The sequence below is a fragment of the Amblyraja radiata genome, chromosome 37, assembly GCF_010909765.2.
Source record: "Amblyraja radiata isolate CabotCenter1 chromosome 37, sAmbRad1.1.pri, whole genome shotgun sequence".
NCBI lineage: Eukaryota > Metazoa > Chordata > Chondrichthyes > Rajiformes > Rajidae > Amblyraja > Amblyraja radiata.
The window spans coordinates 18322119-18342370 of NC_045992.1; the positions used below are offsets into that span (position 1 = coordinate 18322119).

The following is a 20252-nucleotide window of genomic DNA, read 5'->3' on the forward strand; positions in this document are numbered from 1 at the left end:
AGCAAATAGGTCCTTCTGCAGTTGTACATGGCCCCAGTGAGACCTCGCCTGGAATATTGTATGCAGTTTTGGTCTCCAAACTTGATCACATTGAAAGGCGGTGCTGGCTCGAATGGCCGAATGGCCTACTCATGCACCTATTGTCTATTGTCTAATGCCTATCCATGCTATTGAGGGAGTGCAGCGTAGTTTCACCAGGTTAAATGCCGGGACGGCGGGACTGTCATATGTTGATAGATTCGAGCGGCTGGGCTTGTTTGTACTTTGGAATTTAGAAGGATTAGAGGAGATCTTATTGAAACATATAAGATTATTAAGGGTTTAGACACGCTAGTGGCAGGAAACATGTTCCCAATGTTGGATGAATCCAGACACAGGAGCCATATTTTAAGAATAATTGGTAAGCCATTTAGAACGAAAATGAGGAAAAACATTTTCACAAAGAGAGTTGTGAGTTTGTGGAATTCTCTGCCTCAGAGGGCGATGGCGGCTGGTTCTCTGGATGCTTTCAAAAGAGAGTTCTATAAAGCTCTTAGGGAGAAGGAGTTAAGCGATATGGAGAGAAGGCAGGAATGGGGTACTCATTGGGGATGATCAGCCATGATCACATTGAATGGTGGTACTGGCTCGAGGGGCGGAATGGCCTAATCCTGCACCTATTGTCTATTGTCCATTGCCATATGTACATACAATGGCACGCAAAATGCTTACTTGGAGTAGCGTAATAACTTGAAAAGACAATACTCAGCTAACATCATAGTTATTTGGTGTTTTGCAGAGTTTGATAGCCTGATGGGTGTTGGGAAGAAGCTGTCACGGTAGGGGACATCGGATTCCCCTGCGTTTCAGTGTTATTCGTAAACCACACCATTAACCAGGTTTGATTGATCACAATAGAGTGTTTCACAGGGATCTATGATCCGCTGTTTATAATATATATATATATGACTCGGACATAAATGTAGACGGTTGGTTCGTACGTTTGCAGTTGACACGAAGGTTGCTGGGATCATAGATTGCGTGTAAGAGTATCAAGGTTCACAGTGAGATATAGATCAGTTACAGAATTGAATGAATGAACGAATGAATGATACTTTATTGTCAAATGTACCTAGGGTACAGGTGCAGGGAAATACTTTGTGTTGCATACAACCTATGCAGTACGCAATTGTCTTCACGTGTTGGCGCCGACAATGTTACAAAACAGTCTTATCCTTTGCCTGTTGGTCACCGAAATTAGACAAAAATGCTGGAGAAACACAGCGGGTGAGGCAGAATCTATGCAGAGAAGGATTAGCGACGTTTCGGGTCGAGAACCTTCTTCAGAATCTGACCAGTATCTTTGCTTCAGACTGATGTGGGGGCGGGAAAATGAAAGGAAGAGACGGAGACAGTCGGCTTGTGGGAGAGCTGGGAAGGGGAGGGGAACGAGGGAGAAAGCAAGGACTATCTGAAATTGGAGAAGTCAATGTTCATACCGCTGGGGTGTAAACTACCCAAGCGAAATATGAGGTGCTGTTCTTCCAATCACTCTGGCATTGGCGGAGGCCCACGACAGAAAGGTCGGATTCAGAATGGGAGGGGCAATTGAAGCGCTGAACCGCCGGGAGATCAGGTTGGTGGGTTGGGCGCCCTCAGCCATTGTCGTTTTATTTCACGATAAAGAAAACACATCTTGCAGTTAATTGTCTCCAATAAATGTAGCCAAAGGGTTTGAAATGTATAAAATACTTAGATCCACAAAAATGCAGAGTATTCCTGAACTATTCGCTGGCTAGACATATGTTTGCTATTGATAATGGTTAAAGAAAGTGTCGCCCAACGTGGGGCTCGAACCCACGACCCTGAGATTAAGAGTCTCATGGTCTACCGACTGAACTAGCCGGGCATTGCTCTGAGTATTTGAATGTCAAATGTCATGAGAATCATCGTCTCAAAACACCAAGGATCTACCTCTGGTAAGAATGTTTGTCTGCGGGTGTAGAAGATAATCACAAACGCGACGTTAATTAAACTTTCATGCGGCCCAAGGGGAACATCTCACTCTTTCCCCGTATAAATGTTATCGTCCATTCCTTTCCCATTTATGTAACTGAGCTACATCCCGCCGTGTACCATGCACGACACCGCCCTGTTCTGAAGGGTGAGCTACATTCCGCCGTGTACCATGCACGACACCGCCCTGTTCTGAAGGGTGAGCTACATCCCGCCGTGTACCATGCACGACACCGCCCCGTTCTGAAGGGTGAACTGCACGGACAATTTATTTTCCGACGACACGTCTGTGGTATTTGAGTGGAACCGGGGTACATGCTGGAAATTCAATGTCACATGCAGGCAGTAAGACCGTCAAAGAACACCGGAGGTTAACGTTGAACCTTGATTGAGCGGCACTGACGGCTGCATCACGAGCAAAAGCGTTGGAATAAATCATACATCATACCATCATAGCAAAAGGATTTGAGTATAGGAGCAGGGAGGTTCTACTGCAGTTGTACAGGGTCTTGGTGAGACCACACCCGGAGTATTGCGTACAGTTTTGGTCTCCTAATCTGAGGAAAGACATTCTTGCCATAGAGGGAGTACAGAGAAGGTTCACCAGACTGATTCCTCGGATGTCAGGACTTTCATATGAAGAAAGACTGGATAGACTCGGTTTGTACTCGCTAGAATTTAGAAGATTGAGGGGGGATCTTATAGAAACGTACAAAATTCTTAAGGGGTTGGACAGGCTAGATGCAGGAAGATTGTTCCCGATGTTGGGGAAGTCCAGAACAAGGGGTCACAGTTTAAGGATAAAGGGGAAATCTTTTAGAACCGAGATGAGGAAAACTTTTTTCACACAGAGAGTGGTGAATCTGTGGAATTCTCTCCCGCAGAAGGTAGTTGAGGCCAGTTCATTGGCTATATTTAAGAGGGAGTTAGATGTGGCCCTTGTGGCTAAAGGGATCAGGGGGTATGGAGAGAAGGCAGGTACAGGATACTGAGTTGGATGATCAGCCATGATCATATTGAATGGCGGTGCAGGCTCGAAGGGCCGAATTGCCTACTCCTGCACCTATTTTCTATGTTTCTATCTTTCTATGAACGTTGATTTAAATTTTAAAGTCTTAAATACCATTGCCGAAACTTAAAGGTAGATAACGTCTAGTAAAGTCTGATTAAAGATAGTTGAAAGAAGGTCTACAATGAGATAGATGAAAGGTCATGACCGCTCTACAGCTGGTGAGAGGACGGACCAGTTGCCTTAAAACAGCTCTGATATATCATCTACACATTCCTTATCGAAGTCATTCCTAACTTCGCACCTGAACGTCCGTCGCGGTGAGTTTTATTGAAGCACTACAGTGGACTCCGCACTCAATTAAACATGTCTCTAGTTGATGCAGGAAAAATGTACCCGATGTTGGGGGAGTCCAGAACCCGGGGCCACAGTTTAAGAATATGGGGTAGGCCATTGTGGACTGAGATGAGGGAAAACATCTTCACCCAGAGAGTTGTGAATCTGTGGATTTCTCTGCCACAGAAGGCAGTGGAGGCCAAATTACTGGATGTTTACAAGAGAAAGTTAGATTTAGCTCTTTGCGCCAAAGGAATCAAGGAATGTGGGGAAAAAGCGGGAACGGGATACTCATGTTGGATGATCAGGCATCATCAAAGAGAATTACGGTACTGGCTCGAAGGGCCGAATAGCCTACTCCTGCACGTATATTTCTACGTTTCTACGTTTTTCTACGAGTCTACGTTTGGTCTCACCGATGTAAAGAAGCCCACATTAGGAACAGCAGATGCAGTTAATGTGGTTCGTGGAGGTACATGTGAACCTTTGTCTCACCTGGAGGGTCTGCCGAAAACAATACTTGAAACACTAACCACAGAGCTGTCACGGAGTTGAGCGCTCTCAGCCGTTGCCGTTTTATTTCACGATAAAGAAAACCCATCCTCCAGTTAATCCGTGGGGAGGGGGGAGGGGGGGGTGGGTGCTGGGAATGGAATGGGAAGGGGATGGTTCAATGGATAATTTCATGCAGCTCAGCAAGACTATCCCCGTACATATGCATACTCATCCTAGTCAGTACTCTATACACAGAACAACCCACTGAGTCCAATACAAGAGGTGCCATTTTGCTGCAGCTGGTGACACAGTCCCGTTGTAGCCGTCTCCTCCATTCCGGGTGTCCCGTAATCCGGTATCCCTCTTCACACCGGTCCTCTTGAGCCATAGTTCCCCGAAGGGCACCTCCCGCAGCCGACCTCGAGGGTGCTGAAGGTAAGACCACTCGGTTCCTCCCCACCTTGAGGTGGGTGGGAAGAAATGTGTGAACTGTGGATGGAGCAGTCCCTGGGGAAGGCGGAAAGGGGTGGAGATGAGAAGATGTGATTAGTGGTGGCATCCCTCAGGAGGTGACGGTAATGTCGGAGGATAATGTGTTGGAAGCGAGTCTGGTGGCGTGAAATGTGAGGATCAGGGGAACTGTCCTTGTTGCGTCTGGGCGAACAGAAAGCAAGAGCAGAACTACGGGAGACTGAGGTGAAACATCTCCATCCTTTACCGTTTTCTCAAACACCGTTCCCTGCACAACTCCTTGGTCCGATCTCCATCCCTTTCTGCAGATACCGTTTGCTCCGCAACTCCCTGGTGAACACGCTTCAAACCCAAACCTCCCCCTTCCCAGTAACTTGCCCCTGAATCTGCAGGAGATGCAACACCAATCCCAATGCCCCCAACCCCCCCCCCCCCCCCCCCCCCCCCACCCACCCACCCACCTCCACCTCGATTCCGTCCAAGGACCCCGACAGTCTTTTCAGGTGCGGCAGAGGTTCACTTGATCTACTGTATCCGTCACCCATTCCTCTCCAGAGACGCTGTCTGTCCCACTGAGTTACTCCACTTTGTTGTGCTAATCTCCCTCTCCTCTGGCACCAAGCTGAATAAGAGACTCGACCCGAAAAGTCACCCATTCCTTCTCTCCAGAAATGCAGCCTGTCCTGCTGAGTTACTCCAGCATTTATTCTTAATTGTCTACTTATATCGGGTTGTTACTTGCGAACAAGGCAACAAGGCGAATTCCTTGTATGTTTACATACATGGCTTAGAAAATTCATTCATTCAATTAATTTTGTGTCTATCTCCGGGGGTGCAACGGGCGAGTCTCAGCCGGGAGAACAGTCTTGCTGATCGCCGTCACTCTGTAGCGGGCAGATTCTTTAGCCGCTGCATTTAGATTGAAGTGTGATCGGAAGATCGGACCGAATGAATGTGGGAGAGACACAGAGCGAGATAAACAGAATATTCAGCAACAGGGCTGCTGTAATAGCAGCAGGAAAAGGGTAATTTACAATATTCATATATTTATTTATTTATTTTAAAAAACATATTTTTATTAGGTAGTGTACAATAATATGATGACTAACATATTGCATTTCATGTGCAACTTATTTTAAATTAAATAGTAAAAAAGAAGAGAAAGAAAAGCAAGAAATAGAGAGAAAGAGAATATTATATATAGTAGTAATATTGTTAATTCGTGAAAAAAATAGGGGGGAAAAGAACCCATAAGGCGGTATAGCCCGATAGAGGAAACAAGAAGGTGATATGAAATAAGAAAAAAAAGAATAGAGAAGAAAAAAAGAGAAAAAAAGGAGAAATTGAAAGGGATATACCTACTTCGTATCTTTACCCACCCTTAAACCGGTTCTGAGACAGTTAATTTCTAAGGTTGCGTTGTACCACATGCTTGTAATAAATAGATAAAGGGGGACCAAATCTTTAAGAATTCGACTGATTTGCCTGATAGGACGAATCTCATATCTTCAAGATGTAACATTTCCGACATGTTTGAAGTCCACATTTTGAGCGTCGGCGTGGGTGCATTTTTGAGAATTTAAGTATAAGTTTTTTTGCCGTTATTAAGCCATAAATAAGTAGACATTTTTGAAACGCAGTCAGCTTACATCCGTCTTCCATTGATCCGAAGATAATAAGTTCTGTATTGAGGTTCAATTTTATTTTAATTGACAGTTTGGTTTTCGAGTAATATAATATATGTAAAATTTTAATTGAATTAAGTTATGTCTTACATTAATCGAGCATTTATAATTTAGATAATTTAAAATAATTTCACTGCGAAAACCTCTGGAACGGTGTATCCGAGCGGGACAGACAGCACAGTCATAACAACCGGATGGGGCAGAGAGTAAGAAATGAAGAAAGAAAGATGGAGAAAAATGTACGATAGAAGTGGGTACGTGAGAAAAGAAAGGAACGCCAGCAAACGGTGTGAGGTGAGAGATAAAAATTAGCACAAAGGAGCACACACGCTAAGAATGTTTCTGTCGGAGCAGAGTGGCGCAGCGAAAGCGTGCTGGGCCCATAACCCAGAGGTCGATGGATCGAAACCATCCTCTGCTATTCTATCAATGGTTACTTTTGAGAAAATACCGTCCGTTCACACGCGTGCACAACATATATTTCGTTTCATTCGGGGAAATACCTATTTCAACAAAAGGCTTGGCCTCATTGCATCATTTGAAGAGTTTTATTGGAGAATCGGCGGGTGACACCACGGTCCCCGTTGTGCTCGGCCGTTGACCAATCTATATTACTGAAAGTCTGATCTTGATCGCTTTTGGCTCGCTGTGGTATGATTTCCTGAGAGAACAGCGCCACCTACGGCCGTCATTTTTGCCCACATCGCTCAGAACCCCCTTCCGCCTTCCTGGTGCGGAGGATTTTTCTTATCGATGAAAAATCTGAGATATATTAATGTTTTTGAATAATTTTCCATTCTCTCTGCTGCCCCTGCTGGAGGGAGGTGGAGGGACCACAAAACCAGGAAGTGGTGTGCCTCACTGAGTCTCTGCAAGATGGAGGAAGCCAGGGGGTCACGTCTCTCTGAGCTCTGAATAACACTGAACACATGTCTACTCAACTGTGAGTGCCCTTAATGTGGTTAGAAAATGAAAATATGGTTGGTTTGAAGTAAAAAGGCACTGCCTGCAAATGGTTGTTTTGGGGGTTTAGGTTGAAGTGAAAAGGCACTGCCTGCAAATGGTTGTTTGGGTGGTTTGGATTGAAGTGAAAAGGCACTGCCTGCAAATGGTTGCTTGTGGTTTGTGGGTTGAAGTGGAAAAGCAGTACCTGCAAATGGTTGCTGGGGGGGTTTGGGTTAAAGTGAAAAGGCATTGCCTGCAAATGGTTGTTTGGGGGGGTTTGGGTTGAAGTGAAAAGGCACTGCCTGCAAATGGTTGTTTGCGGTGTTTGGGTTGAAGTGAAAAGGCACTGCCTGCAAATGGTTGTTTGGGGGGTTTGGGTTGAAGTGAAAAGGTACTGCCTGCAAATGGTTGTTTGTCTAAACTTGGCAACTTCCTGTTTTCACTATATTGATTTTAGATAAAACGCTACCACTTACGGCTGGGATTTTTGGCCATCTTACTCAGCCCCCCTCTGCTCATCAGGTGCAGATGATTCTTCCCATCAATGAAAAACAAAAGTGTTATTAGTGTTTAAAATATTTTGAGAATCTCTCTCCTGTCAATCACGCCATGAAGGCGGGAGTGAGAGGGATTATAAAACCCGGAAGCGTGGGTGTGGCTCAGGGAAGCATGGGGAGGCAGAGGTCACGACTCTGTCTGAGCCGAGAATCAACTGAACACACTGAATGTCTATTGAACTGTGAGTGTGGTGTTTTGTGTGGTTGTATGGTGGTTTTTATGGCGGTTTCACCCTGGTTGAAGTAGTATGAAACTGCATTTGAATATGGTGGCCTTGCACCCTGGCTGAAATGGTATGAAACTGCCCTTGAATTTGGTGGCCTTGCACCCGTTGGAAACTGCACTTTAATTCGATGGCCTTGCACCCTGCTTGAAGTGGTAGGAAACCGAACCTGAATTTGGTGGCCTTGCACCCTGCTTGAAATGGTATGAAAATGGATTTGAAGTTGGTGCCCTTGCACTCTGTTTGAAATGGTATGAAAATGGATTTGAAGTTGGTGGCCTTGCGCTCTGTTTGAAATGGAATTTCAAGGAATAGCCGTGAGTCAACTGCCAGCCGACCAACCGTGAGTGAGCTGCCAGCACATCAGGCTTGAGGAACTGAGCTGCCACCCCAAGAAACCATTTGGCCCACAATGTCCATACTAGCCCTCTGGAAACCAGTAGTCCCTGCAGCCAACAACACCACCGCTCCTGAAAGCCCCCCCCCCCCCCCCCCCCCCCCCCCACTGGCCACCAATATTGGAATTGGTGGAGAGGTGGAATATTGCGTCGGGAGACCAGCCCTCCCGTGTGAACATGGAACCCAACGTGTCCCACTTAGTCTAGTTAATTCATAATATTCTCTGCTGCATGAAGCTGCTTTCTGGTCATAAGTGATGGGCGTAGAATTAGGCCATCGGCACATCAAGTCTACTTCGCCATTCAATCACGGCTGGTCTATCTCTCACTCCAAACCCCATTCTCCTGCTTTCTCCTCATAACATCTCCCCATGGCATAGAACAAGAAATGGTGGAGCCAATGGTTCAGCTCCTGTGTTCTTCATTGGAACTTTGATACAGAGATAAACACGTTCATGTTTAGTAGCAGAGAGAGAGTGGGGGAGCGGGGAACGGGTAGAACAAGGGGGGTATCTCTGTTAATCATTGTAGGGTGGTAGTCTACGGGACAGGTGGTGGAAAATGGGATGCGCGTAGATAGGCAATATCTGGTCGACATGAAAATAGTGGGCCGAAGGGTTTTTGTTCTGGAGGAAGTCTATGACGACACTGAGTGTAAGAAGGAACTACAGATGCTGGTTTAAACCGAAGATAGACCCAAAAAGCTGCAGTAACTCATTGGGGCAGGCAGTATCCCTGGAGAGAAGGAATGGGTGACGCTTCGGGTCGAGAACATTCTTCAGACTTCCCCATTCAGTCACCCATTCCATCTCTCCAGAGATGCTGCCTGTGCCGCTGAGTTACTCCAGCTTTTTGTGTCTATCTTCGGCACTCGGTGTAAACCAGACATAAGGCAGGCCACACTATTCCATCGGCGAGTGGGGAACGGAACCGTCTCCAGTGCAGTGAGTCTGTGACTCGAGCACAGTCCCGCTGCTGCATGTGATAGCAAATACAGAATACGACTCGCAGTTCCGGCCACATGCGTTTAGTAAATGAAAGCGCCTCTATTAAATAATAAAACACGAGCATGTACTTGAATAAGTAAGCGGATCGCGGAAGAAGCCGAGACCACAAAAGTCAAACAGTGAGAAGTGAATGTTTGAAAGTTGCAGATTTTTGGTCAAAGAAAATCTAAGGCTATTCACATGAAATTCTGCAACGTTATGTAACTAACCCACAAACAACACTTTTCCCCACTTTCCTCTTCGACTCGCATCCACCTCTCCTTCTCCTTTTCCTTCTCCCTCCCATTCCCACTACATACATTATGCTGCTTCATAAGGAAAAACATTTGGCAGTTCCTCGTTAGTATTGTGGCTAGTAACCCCGCCTGTCACGCGGGAGACAGGGGTTCGATTCCCCGATGGGGAGAACATTTTCGTGGTTCTAAACTTAACTGGAATTCAAGGCGCATTTTCCACATCTTTGTTTATAAATGGTGACAGCTTCAAATATGCTTTTGCTGAATTGATAGGTTTATTGAATATTCCGAATTAACATAATACATACAGTACATGAGCTCAGAAACAGGCCCTTCGGCCCACAATATCAGTGTCTAACATAATGCCAAATGAATGTAATGTACTCTGAAGAAGGGCTGCATCGTGACATCCTGGCTTGGAGAACCGTGAGACCCCTCTGACCCTGATACTCTGGTGGGAAGTGACCCCCGGGGGTAAATTTGTTGATTCTGTAACTTAAAGTATTAATGTTAAAACAGTATTTTAAATTTTCCCCTTTGTCGGTTGCTTTAGGATGGTAGATGTGTAAACTCAATTAATGAACAAATCAGGGTGAGGGTAAATTTACTTACGAAAAGTTGACAGGGGTAAACGGGACGAAAAACGTTGGGAACCTCTGCTCTAATAATGAAGCATCTTAAATAAATCTAAAGTAATTCCTAAGAACACAGCAAGTATGATAGTTGATGTCTCTAATTTCAGGTAACCCTTGCATTCCCTCTCCCCCCCCCCCCCCCCCCCCCCGTCCCTCCCCCACCCCAGTCGTTTTGATAGTTTCACTGTTCTTATCCCTTCGTTTTCACCTCTTCCTCAGTCAACAATGGACCATTGTGGGCTCTTTGGTCATCAGAATAATCTCTGCTTTGTCCCGTAACTTTTCATACCTCACATCCCTGAATCTCAGTTTGAAGTACGGTCTCGATCCGAAACGTCGCCTATTCATTTTGTTCGACAGATGCTACCGGGCCCGCTGAGTTACTCCAGCATTTTGTGTCTCTCATCGGTGTAAACCAGCATCTGCAGTTCCATCCTACACACAATAATTGCTGTCATCTCTCTCAACACCCCGGCTTTCAAATATCTGTCTGTCACGTTCACTCCTTCTACATCTGGTGATTCATTCCCAGCGCGCTATCGCCAGCACCCATAAGTATGATTTACCAGCTGCCCTGTAATGCCTGCATAAATTCGACTATTTTTAACCTCTTTTGATTTCAATGTAAAGATCCGCATGCATTTGATATAATTGATTTGATTGACCATGCACCTTCAAATGGCCTTGTAATCGTCAGTATGCAGACACTTAAGATCACTGGCACAGAAACTTCGCTGCCCGGTGTAAAGTGTCCGATGAATGGAATTCTCCCTCCGGTAGCGTGTCTCACTGCCTCGCCATCGGGCCATCACGGCCCAGGACCGGATTTCAATAAATGGCTCTTAACATCATCGCCCCTCCCTTATCAGGTGGGTGGCATTGTGAACGGTGAGGAGGGTGATATGAGGATGCAGGGCACTTGGATAAGTTGTGTGTGTGGGCAGGCGCACAGCAGATGCAGTTTAATGTGGATAAATATGAGATTATACACTTTGATGGCGAAACAGGACGTTAGATTATTATCTAAACCGTGTCAAGTTGGGAAAAGGGGAAGTGATCTGAGGTCCTTGTTCATCAGTCACTGACAGTTAGAATGCAGGTACAGCAGACAGTGAAGAAAACGAATGGCCTGTTGGCTTTCATAACAAGAGGAGTTGAGTATTGGAGCAAATAGGTCCTGCTGCAGTTGTACAGGGCCCCAGTGAGGCCGCGCCTGGAGTATTGTATGCAGTTTTGGTCTCCAAACTTGATCACATTGAAAGGCGGTGCTGGCTCGAATGGCCGAATGGCCTACTCATGCACCTATTGTCTATTGTCTATTGTCTATTCATGCTATTGAGGGAGTGCAGCGTAGTTTCACCAGGTTAAATGCCGGGACGGCGGGACTGTCCTATGTTGATAGATTCGAGCGGCTGGGCTGGTTTATACTTTGGAATTTAGAAGGATTAGAGGAGATCTTATTGAAACATAAAATAATTTTAAGGGTTTAGACACGCTAGTGGCAGGAAACATGTTCCCAATGTTGGAGGAATCCTGATACAGGAGCCATATTTTAAGAATAAATGGTAATCCATTTAGAACGAAAATGAGGAAAAACATTTTCACAAAGAGAGTTGTGAGTTTGTGGAATTCTCTGCCTCAGAGGGCGATGGAGGCTGGTTCTCTGGATGCTTTCAAGAGAGAGTTCTATAAAGCTCTTAGGGAGAAGGGGTTAAGCGATATGGAGAGAAGGCAGGAATGGGGTACTGATTGGGGATGATCAGCAATGATCACATTGAATGGTGGTACTGGCTCGAAGGGCCGAATGGCATATTCATGCACCTATTGTCTATTGTCCATTGCCATATGTACATACAATGGCACGCAAAATGCTTACGTGGAGTACCGTAATAAACCTGAAAAGACAATACTCAGATAACATCATAGTTATTTGGTGTTTTGCAGAGTTTAATAGCCCGATGGGTGTTAGGAAGAAGCTGTCACGGCAGGGGACATCGGATTCCCCTGCGTTTCAATCTTATTCGTAAATCACACTATTAACCAGGTTTGATTGATCACAATAGAGTGTTTCACAGGGATCTATGATCCGCTGTTTATAATATATATATATATATATGTCTCGGACATAAATGTAGACGGTTGGTTCGTACGTTTGCAGTTGACACGAAGGTTACTGGGATCATAGATTGCGTGTAAGAGTATCAAGGTTCACAGTGAGATATAGATCAGTTACAGAATTGAATGAATGAACAAATGAATGATACTTTATTGTCAAATGTACCTAGGGTACAGGTGCAGGGAAATACTTTGTGTTGCATACAACCTATGCAGTACGCAATTGTCTCCACGTGTTGGCGCCAACAATGTTGCAAAACTACCCAACAGTCTTATCCTTTGCCTGTTGGTCACCGAAATTAGACAAAAATGCTGGAGAAACACAGCGGGTGAGGCAGAATCTATGCAGAGAAGGATTAGCGACGTTTCGGGTCGAGACCCTTCTTCAGAATCTGACCAGTATCTTTGCTTCAGACTGATGTGGGGGCGGGAAAATGAAAGGAAGAGACGGAGACAGTCGGCTTGTGGGAGAGCTGGGAAGGGGAGGGGAACGAGGGAGAAAGCAAGGACTATCTGAAATTGGAGAAGTCAATGTTCATACCGCTGGGGTGTAAACTACCCAAGCGAAATATGACGTGCTGTTCTTCCAATCACTCTGGCATTGGCGGAGGCCCACGACAGAAAGGTCGGATTCAGAATGGGAGGGGCAATTGAAGCGCTGAACCGCCGGGAGATCAGGTTGGTGGGTTGGGCGCCCTCAGCCATTGTCGTTTTATTTCACGATAAAGAAAACACATCTTGCAGTTAATTGTCTCCAATAAATGTAGCCAAAGGGTTTGAAATGTATAAAATACTTAGATCCCCAAAAATGCAGAGTATTCCTGAACTATTCGCTGGCTAGACATATGTTTGCTATTGATAATGGTTAAAGAATGTGTCGCCCAACGTGGGGCTCGAACCCACGACCCTGAGATTAAGAGTCTCATGCTCTACCGACTGAGCTAGCCGGGCATTGCTCTGAGTATTTGAATGTCAAATGTCATGAGAATCATCGTCTCGAAACACCAAGGATCTACCTCTGGTAAGAATGTTTGTCTGCGGGTGTAGAAGATAATCACAAACGCGACGTTAATTAAACTTTCATGCGGCCCAAGGGTAACATCTCACTCTTTCCCCGTTTAAATGTTATCGTCCATTCCTTTCCCATTGATGTAGCTGAGCTACATCCCGCCGTGTACCATGCACGACACCGCCCTGTTCTGAAGGGTGAGCTACATCCCGCCGTGTACCATGCACGACACCGCCCCGTTCTGAAGGGTGAGCTACACGGGCAATTTATTTTCCGACGACACGTCTGTGGTATTTGAGTGGAATCGGGGTACATGCTGGAAATTCAATTTCACATGCAGGCAGTAAGACCGTCAAAGAACACCGAAGGTTAACGTTGAATTGAGCGGCACTGACGGCTGCATCACGAGCAAAAGCGTTGGAATAAATCATACATCATACCATCATAGCAAAAGGATTTGAGTATAGGAGCAGGGAGCTTCTACTGCAGTTGTACAGGGTCTTGGTGAGACCACACCCGAAGTATTGCGTACAGTTTTGGTCTCCTAATCTGAGGAAAGACATTCTTGCCATAGAGGGAGTACAGAGAAGGTTCACCAGACTGATTCTTCGGATGTCAGGACTTTCATATGAAGAAAGACTGGTTGGCTCGGTTTGTACTCGCTAGAATTTAGAAGATTGAGGGGGGATCTTATAGAAACGAACAAAATTCTCAAGGGGTTGGACAGGCTAGATGCAGGAAGATTGTTCCCGATGTTGGGGAAGTCCAGAACAAGGGGTCACAGTTTAAGGATAAAGGGGAAATCTTTTAGGACCGAGATGAGGAAAACATTTTTCACACAGAGAGTGGTGAATCTGTGGAATTCTCTCCCGCAGAAGGTAGTTGAGGCCAGTTCATTGGCTATATTTAAGAGGGAGTTAGATGTGGCCCTTGTGGCTAAAGGGATCAGGGGGTATGAAGAGAAGGCAGGTACAGGATACTGAGTTGGATGATCAGCCATGATCATATTGAATGGCGGTGCAGGCTCGAAGGGCCGAATTGCCTACTCCTGCACCTATTTTCTATGTTTCTATCTTTCTATGAACGTTGATTTAAATTTTAAAGTCTTAAATACCATTGCCGAAACTTAAAGGTAGATAACGTCTAGTAAAGTCCGATTAAAGATAGTTGAAAGAAGGTCTACAATGAGATAGATGAAAGGTCATGACCGCTCTACAGCTGGCGAGAGGACGGACCAGTTGCCTTAAAACAGCTCTGATATATCATCTACACATTCCTTATCGAAGTCATTCCTAACTTCGCACCTGAACGTCCGTCGCGGTGAGTTTTATTGAAGCACTACAGTGGACTCCGCACTCAATTAAACATGTGTCTAGTTGATGCAGGAGAAATGTACCCGATGTTGGGGGAGTCCAGATCCCGAGGCCACAGTTTAAGAATAAGGGGTAGGCCATTGTGGACTGAGATGAGGGAAAACATCTTCACCCAGAGAGTTGTGAATCTGTGGATTTCTCTGCCGCAGAAGGCAGTGGAGGCCAAATTACTGGATGTTTATAAGAGAAAGTTAGATTTAGCTCTTTGCGCCAAAGGAATCAAGGAATGTGGGGGAAAAGCGGGAACGGGATACTCATGTTGGATGATCAGGCATCATCAAAGAGAATGACGGTACTGGCTCGAAGGGCCGAATAGCCTGCTCCTGCACGTATTTTTCTACGTTTCTACGTTTTTCTACGAGTCTACGTTTGGTCTCACCGGGAGGGTCTGCCGAAAACAATACTTGAAACACTAACCACAGAGCTGTCACGGAGTTGAGCGCTCTCAGCCGATGCCGTTTTATTTCACGATAAAGAAAACCCATCTTCCAGTTAATCCGTGGGGAGGGGAGGGGGGGGGGGGGGGGGGGTATTTTGGGAGGGGGGGACACCCCCCCCCCCCCCCCGCATGATTTGTTACCTGGACGCTACTGTCAGCCCCAGGTCGGCTCGTCTGCCCCACACTCCGAAGACGTGCAGGTTTGTAGGATAAGTGCTTCGATAAAATGTACATTGTCCCTAGTGTGTCGGATGGTGCTAGTGTCCGGGATGATTGCTGGTCGGCGCGGACACGGTGGGACAAAGGACCTGCAGCGCCCAGCTCGGCTCGCCTGCCCCCGGACTGGCTGAAGTGCCCAGGTCAGCTCGCTTGCCCGAGGTCCGACTTTAGCGCCTAGGTTTCCTGCGTTCCCCGTGACTGGCAGTGGCGCCCATGTCGGCTGGCAGGTCTGGTTGTAGCGCACCGGTCGCCTACGTGACCCGTGAATGGTTGCAGTTCCCAAGTCGCCTGCGTGCTCCGGAACTGGCTGCGGTGCCCAGTTCGCGAAAACGAATTGAAAACAAAAAATCGTCTGCGGGCCGGATGAATTTAAGTTGCGGGCCGGATCCGTTCCGTGGGCCGGAGGTTGCCGACCCCCTGTCCTAGCCCCCCCACCCTGTTTCAAAACCGATTTCCCCCTATGCCTGGTGTCCCTGGATGGTGTCAAGAGAGGAGGAATTGAGACACGTGTTGCATCTACTACGGTTGCTGGGAATGGAATGGGAAGGGGATGGTTCAATGGAATATTTCAGCAGCTCAGCAAGACTATCCCCGTACATATGCATACTCATCCTAGTCAGTACTCTATACACAGAACAACCCTCTGAGTCCAATACAAGAGGTGCCATTTTGCTGCAGCTGGTGACCCGGGCCCGTTGTAGCCGTCTCCTCCATTCCGGGTATCCCGTAATCCGGTATCCCTCTCCACACCCGTCCTCTTCAGCCATAGTTCCCCCGAAAGGCACCTCCCGCAGCCGACCTCGAGGGCGCTGAAGGTAAGACCACTCGGTTCCTCCCCACCTTGAGGTGCGTGGGAAGAGATGTGTGAACTGTGGATGAAGCTGTCCCTGGGGAAGGCGGAAATGGGTGGAGATGAGAAGATGTGATTAGTGGTGGCATCCCTCAGGAGGTGACGGGAATGGCGGAGGATAATGTGTTGGAAGCGAGTCTGGTGGCGTGAAATGTGAGGATCTTGGGAACTGTCCTTGTTGCGTCTGGGCGAACAGAAAGCAAGAGCAGAACTACGGGATTTATTTAAAAACATATTTTTATTAGGTAGTGTACAATAATATAAGATGAATAACATATTGCATTTCATGTGCAACTTATTTTAAATTTAATAGTAAAAAAGAAGAGTAAGAAAAGCAAGAAATAGAGAGAAAGAGAATATTATATATAGTAGTAATATTGTTAATTGGTGAAAAAATAGGGGGGGGGAAAGAACCCATAAGGCGGTATAGCCCGATAGAGGAAACAAGAAGGTGATATGAAATAAGAAAAAAAAGAATAGAGAAGAAAAAAAGAGAAAAAAAGAGAAATTGAAAGGGATACACCTACGTCGTATCTTTACCCACCCTTCAGCCGGTTCTGAAACAGTTAATTTCTAAGGTTGCGTTGTACCACATGCTTGTAGTAAATCGATAAAGGGGGACCAAATCTTTAAGAATTCGTCTAATTTGCCTGATAGGACGAATCTCATATCTTCAAGATGTAACATTTCCGACATGTTTGAAATACACATTTTGAGCGTCGGCGTGGGTGCATTTTTGAGAATTTAAGTATAAGTTTTTTGGCCGTTATTAAGCCATAACTAAGTAGACATTTTTGAAACGCAGTCAGCTTACATCCGTCTTCCATTGATCCGAAGATAATCAGTTCTGTATTGAGGTTCAATTTGATTTTAAATTGACAGTTTGGTTTTCGAGTAATATAATCTATGTAAAATTTTTAATTGAATTAAATTATGTCTTACATCAATCCAGCATTTATAATTTAGATAATTTAAAATAATTTCACTGCGAAAACCTCTAGAACGGTGTATCCGAGCGGGGCAGACAGCACAGTCATAACAACCGGATGGGGCAGAGAGTAAGAAACGAAGAAAGAATGATGGAGAAAAATGGATGACGTGAACATGAGAAAAGAAAGCAAAGCCTGCAAACGGTGTGAGGTGAGAGATAAAAACAACGACATTAGCACAAAGGAGCCCACACGCTAAGAATGTTTCTGTCAGAGCAGAGTGGCGCAGCGGAAGCGTGCTGGGCCCATAACCCAGAGGTCGATGGATCGAAACCATCCTCTGCTATTCTCTATCCATGGATACTTTTGAGAAAAAACCGTCCGTTCAAACGCGTGCACAACATATATTTCGTTTCATTCGGGGAAATACCTATTTCAACAAAAGGCTTGGCCTCATTGCATCATTTGAAGAGTTTTATTGGAGAATCGGTGAGTGACACCACGGTCCCCGTTGTGCTCGGCCGTTGACCAATCTATATTACTGAAATTCTGATCTTGATCGCTTTTGGCTCGCTGTGGTATGATATCCGAGAGAACGGCGCCACCTACGGCCGTCATTTTTGCCCACATCGCTCAGAACCCCCCTCCGCCTTTCTGGACCGGAGGATATTTCTCATCGATGAAAAATCTGAGAGTAATATTTATGTTTTTGAATAATTTTCCATTCTCTCTGCTGCCCCTGCTGGAGGGAGGGGGAGGGACTACAAAACCAGGAAGTGGTGTGCCTCACTGAGTCTCTGCAAGATGGAGGAAGCCAGGGGGTCACGTCTATCTGAGCTCTGAATAACACTGAACACATGTCTACTCAACTGTGAGTGCCCTTATTGTGGTTAGAAAATGAAAATATGGTTGGTTTGAAGTAAAAAGGCACTGCCTGCAAATGGTTGTTTTGGGGATTTAGGTTGAAGTAAAAAGGCACTGCCTGCAAATTGTTGTTTGGGGGTTTGGATTGAAGTGAAAAGGCACTGCCTGCAAATGGTTGCTTGGGGTTTTTGGGTTGAAGTGAAAAGGCACTATCTGCAAATGGTTGCTTGGGGGGTTTGAGTTGAAGTGAAAAGGCATTGACTGCAAATGGTTGTTTGGGGCGGTTTGGGTTGAAGTGAAAAGGCACTGCCTGCAAATGGTTGTTTGGGGTGTTTGGGTTGAAGTGAAAAGGCACTGCCTGCAAATGGTTGTTTGGGGGGTTTGGGTTGAAGTGAAAAGGCACTGCCTGCAAATGGTTGTTTGTCTAAACTTGACAACTTCCTGTTTGCACTATATTGATTTTAGATAAAACGCTACCACTTACGGCTGGGATTTTTGGCCATCTTACTCAGTCCCCCTCTGCTCATCAGGTGCAGATGATTCTTCCCATCAATGAAAAACAAAAGTGTTATTAGTGTTTAAAAAATGTTGAGAATCTCTCTCCTGTCAATCACGCCATGAAGGCCACTCCTTTACCGGTGGGAGGGAGAGGGGTTATAAAACCCGGAAGCGTGGGTGTGGCTCCGGGAAGCATGGGGATGCAGAGGTCACGACTCTGTCTGAGCCAAGAATCAACTGAACACACTGAATGTCTATTGAACTGTGAGTGTGGTGTTTTGTGTGGTTTTATGGCGATTTTTATGGTGGTTTCACCTTGCTTGAAGTAGGATGAAACTGCATCTGAATTTGGTGGCCTTGCACCCTGCTTGAAGTTGTATGAAACTACACTTGAATTTTGTGGCGTTGCACCCTGCTCGAAGAAGTATTAAACTGCACTTGAATTTGGTGGCCTTGCACCCTGCTTGAAATGGTATGAAAATGGATTTGAGGTTGGTGGCCTTGCACTCTGTTTGAAATGGAATTTCAAGGAATAGCCGTGAGTCATCTGCCAGCCGACCAGCCGTGAGTGAGCTGCCAGCACATCAGGCTTGAGGAACTGAGCTGCCACCCCAAGAATCCATTTGGCCCACAATGTCCATACTAGCCCTCTGGAAACCAGTAGTCCCTGCAGCCAACAACACCACCAATGCTCCTGAAAGCCGGATCGCGGAAGAAGCCGAGACCACAAAAGTCAAACAGTGAGAAGTGAATGTTTGAAAGTTGCAGATTTTTGGTCAAAGAAAATCTAAGGCTATTCACATGAAATTCTGCAACGTTATGTAACTAACCCACAAACAACACTTTTCCCCACTTTCCGCTTCGACTCGCATCCACCTCTCCTTCTCCTTTTCCTTCTCCCTCCCCTTCCAACTACATATATTCTGCTGCTTCATAAGGAAAAGCATATGGTGGTTCCTCGTTAGTATAGTGGTTAGTATTCCCGCCTGTCACGCGGGAGACCGGGGTTCAATTCCCCGATGGGGAGAACATTTTCGTGGTTCTAAACTTAACTGGAAATCGAAGGCGTATTTTGCACATCTTTGTTTATAAATGGTGACAGCTTCAAATATGCTTTTGCTGAATTGATCGGTTTATTGAATATTCCGAATTAACATTATACATACAGTACATGAGCTCAGAAACAGGCCCTTCGGCCCACAATATCAGTGTCTAACATAATGCCAAATTAATGTAATCTACTCTGAAGAAGGGTGTCAATCCGAAACCTCCCATTAATTCTCTCCAGCGATGCAGCCTGTCCCGCTGTGTTACTTCAGCTTTTTGTGTCTATCATCTTTACTCATCTTTAATCTAATTTACTTGCCCACCTATGATCTCTATCCGCCCCAATCCAATTTTATACAGTGCATTTTTGAAATATTCTCAAATGACACTAACGTATCTGCTTCCTCCACCACTCCTAGCAGCGCATTGAAGGCACCCGCCTCTCTCCATCCTACACATCTCCTTTACCGTTCTCACGTTAAAGCTATGGCCTCAAGTGATTGAGATTTCCACCCTGGGATAAAGATTCTCAGTCTTCCCTTTCTATATCTCTCAAAATTTACGTTGGGAACCCCTGCTCTAATAATGAAACATCTTAAATAAATCTAAAGTAATTCCTAAGAACACAGCAAGTATGATAGTTGATGTCTCTAATTTCAGGTAACCCGTGCATTCCCTCTCTCCCCCCGTCCCTGCACCACCCCAGTCGTTTTGATAGTTTCACTGTTCTTATCCCTTCGTTTTCACCTCTTCCTCAGTCAACAATGGACCATTGTGGGCTCTTTGGTCATCAGAGTAATCTCTGCTTTGTCCCGTAACTTTGTCATATTACTCACATCCCTGAATCTCAGTTTGAAGTACGGTCTCGATCCGAAACGTCGCCTATTCATTTTGTTCCAGAGATGCTATCGGGCCC

General features: G+C 45.7%; 4 non-coding genes across 4 annotated transcripts; 2 read left to right on the forward strand and 2 right to left on the reverse strand.

Annotated features, from left to right (window-relative positions):
- Nucleotides 1-1815: 1815 nt before the first annotated feature.
- trnak-cuu lies at nt 1816-1888 on the reverse strand. The gene has a single exon. It is a non-coding gene; the product is annotated as a tRNA-Lys (tRNA).
- Nucleotides 1889-12986: 11098 nt separating this feature from the next.
- trnak-cuu lies at nt 12987-13059 on the reverse strand. Its single transcript has one exon. It is a non-coding gene; the product is annotated as a tRNA-Lys (tRNA).
- Nucleotides 13060-17201: 4142 nt separating this feature from the next.
- trnam-cau lies at nt 17202-17273 on the forward strand. Its single transcript has one exon. It is a non-coding gene; the product is annotated as a tRNA-Met (tRNA).
- Nucleotides 17274-19244: 1971 nt separating this feature from the next.
- trnad-guc lies at nt 19245-19316 on the forward strand. Its single transcript has one exon. It is a non-coding gene; the product is annotated as a tRNA-Asp (tRNA).
- The last annotated feature ends 936 nt before the right edge of the window (nt 19317-20252 follow it).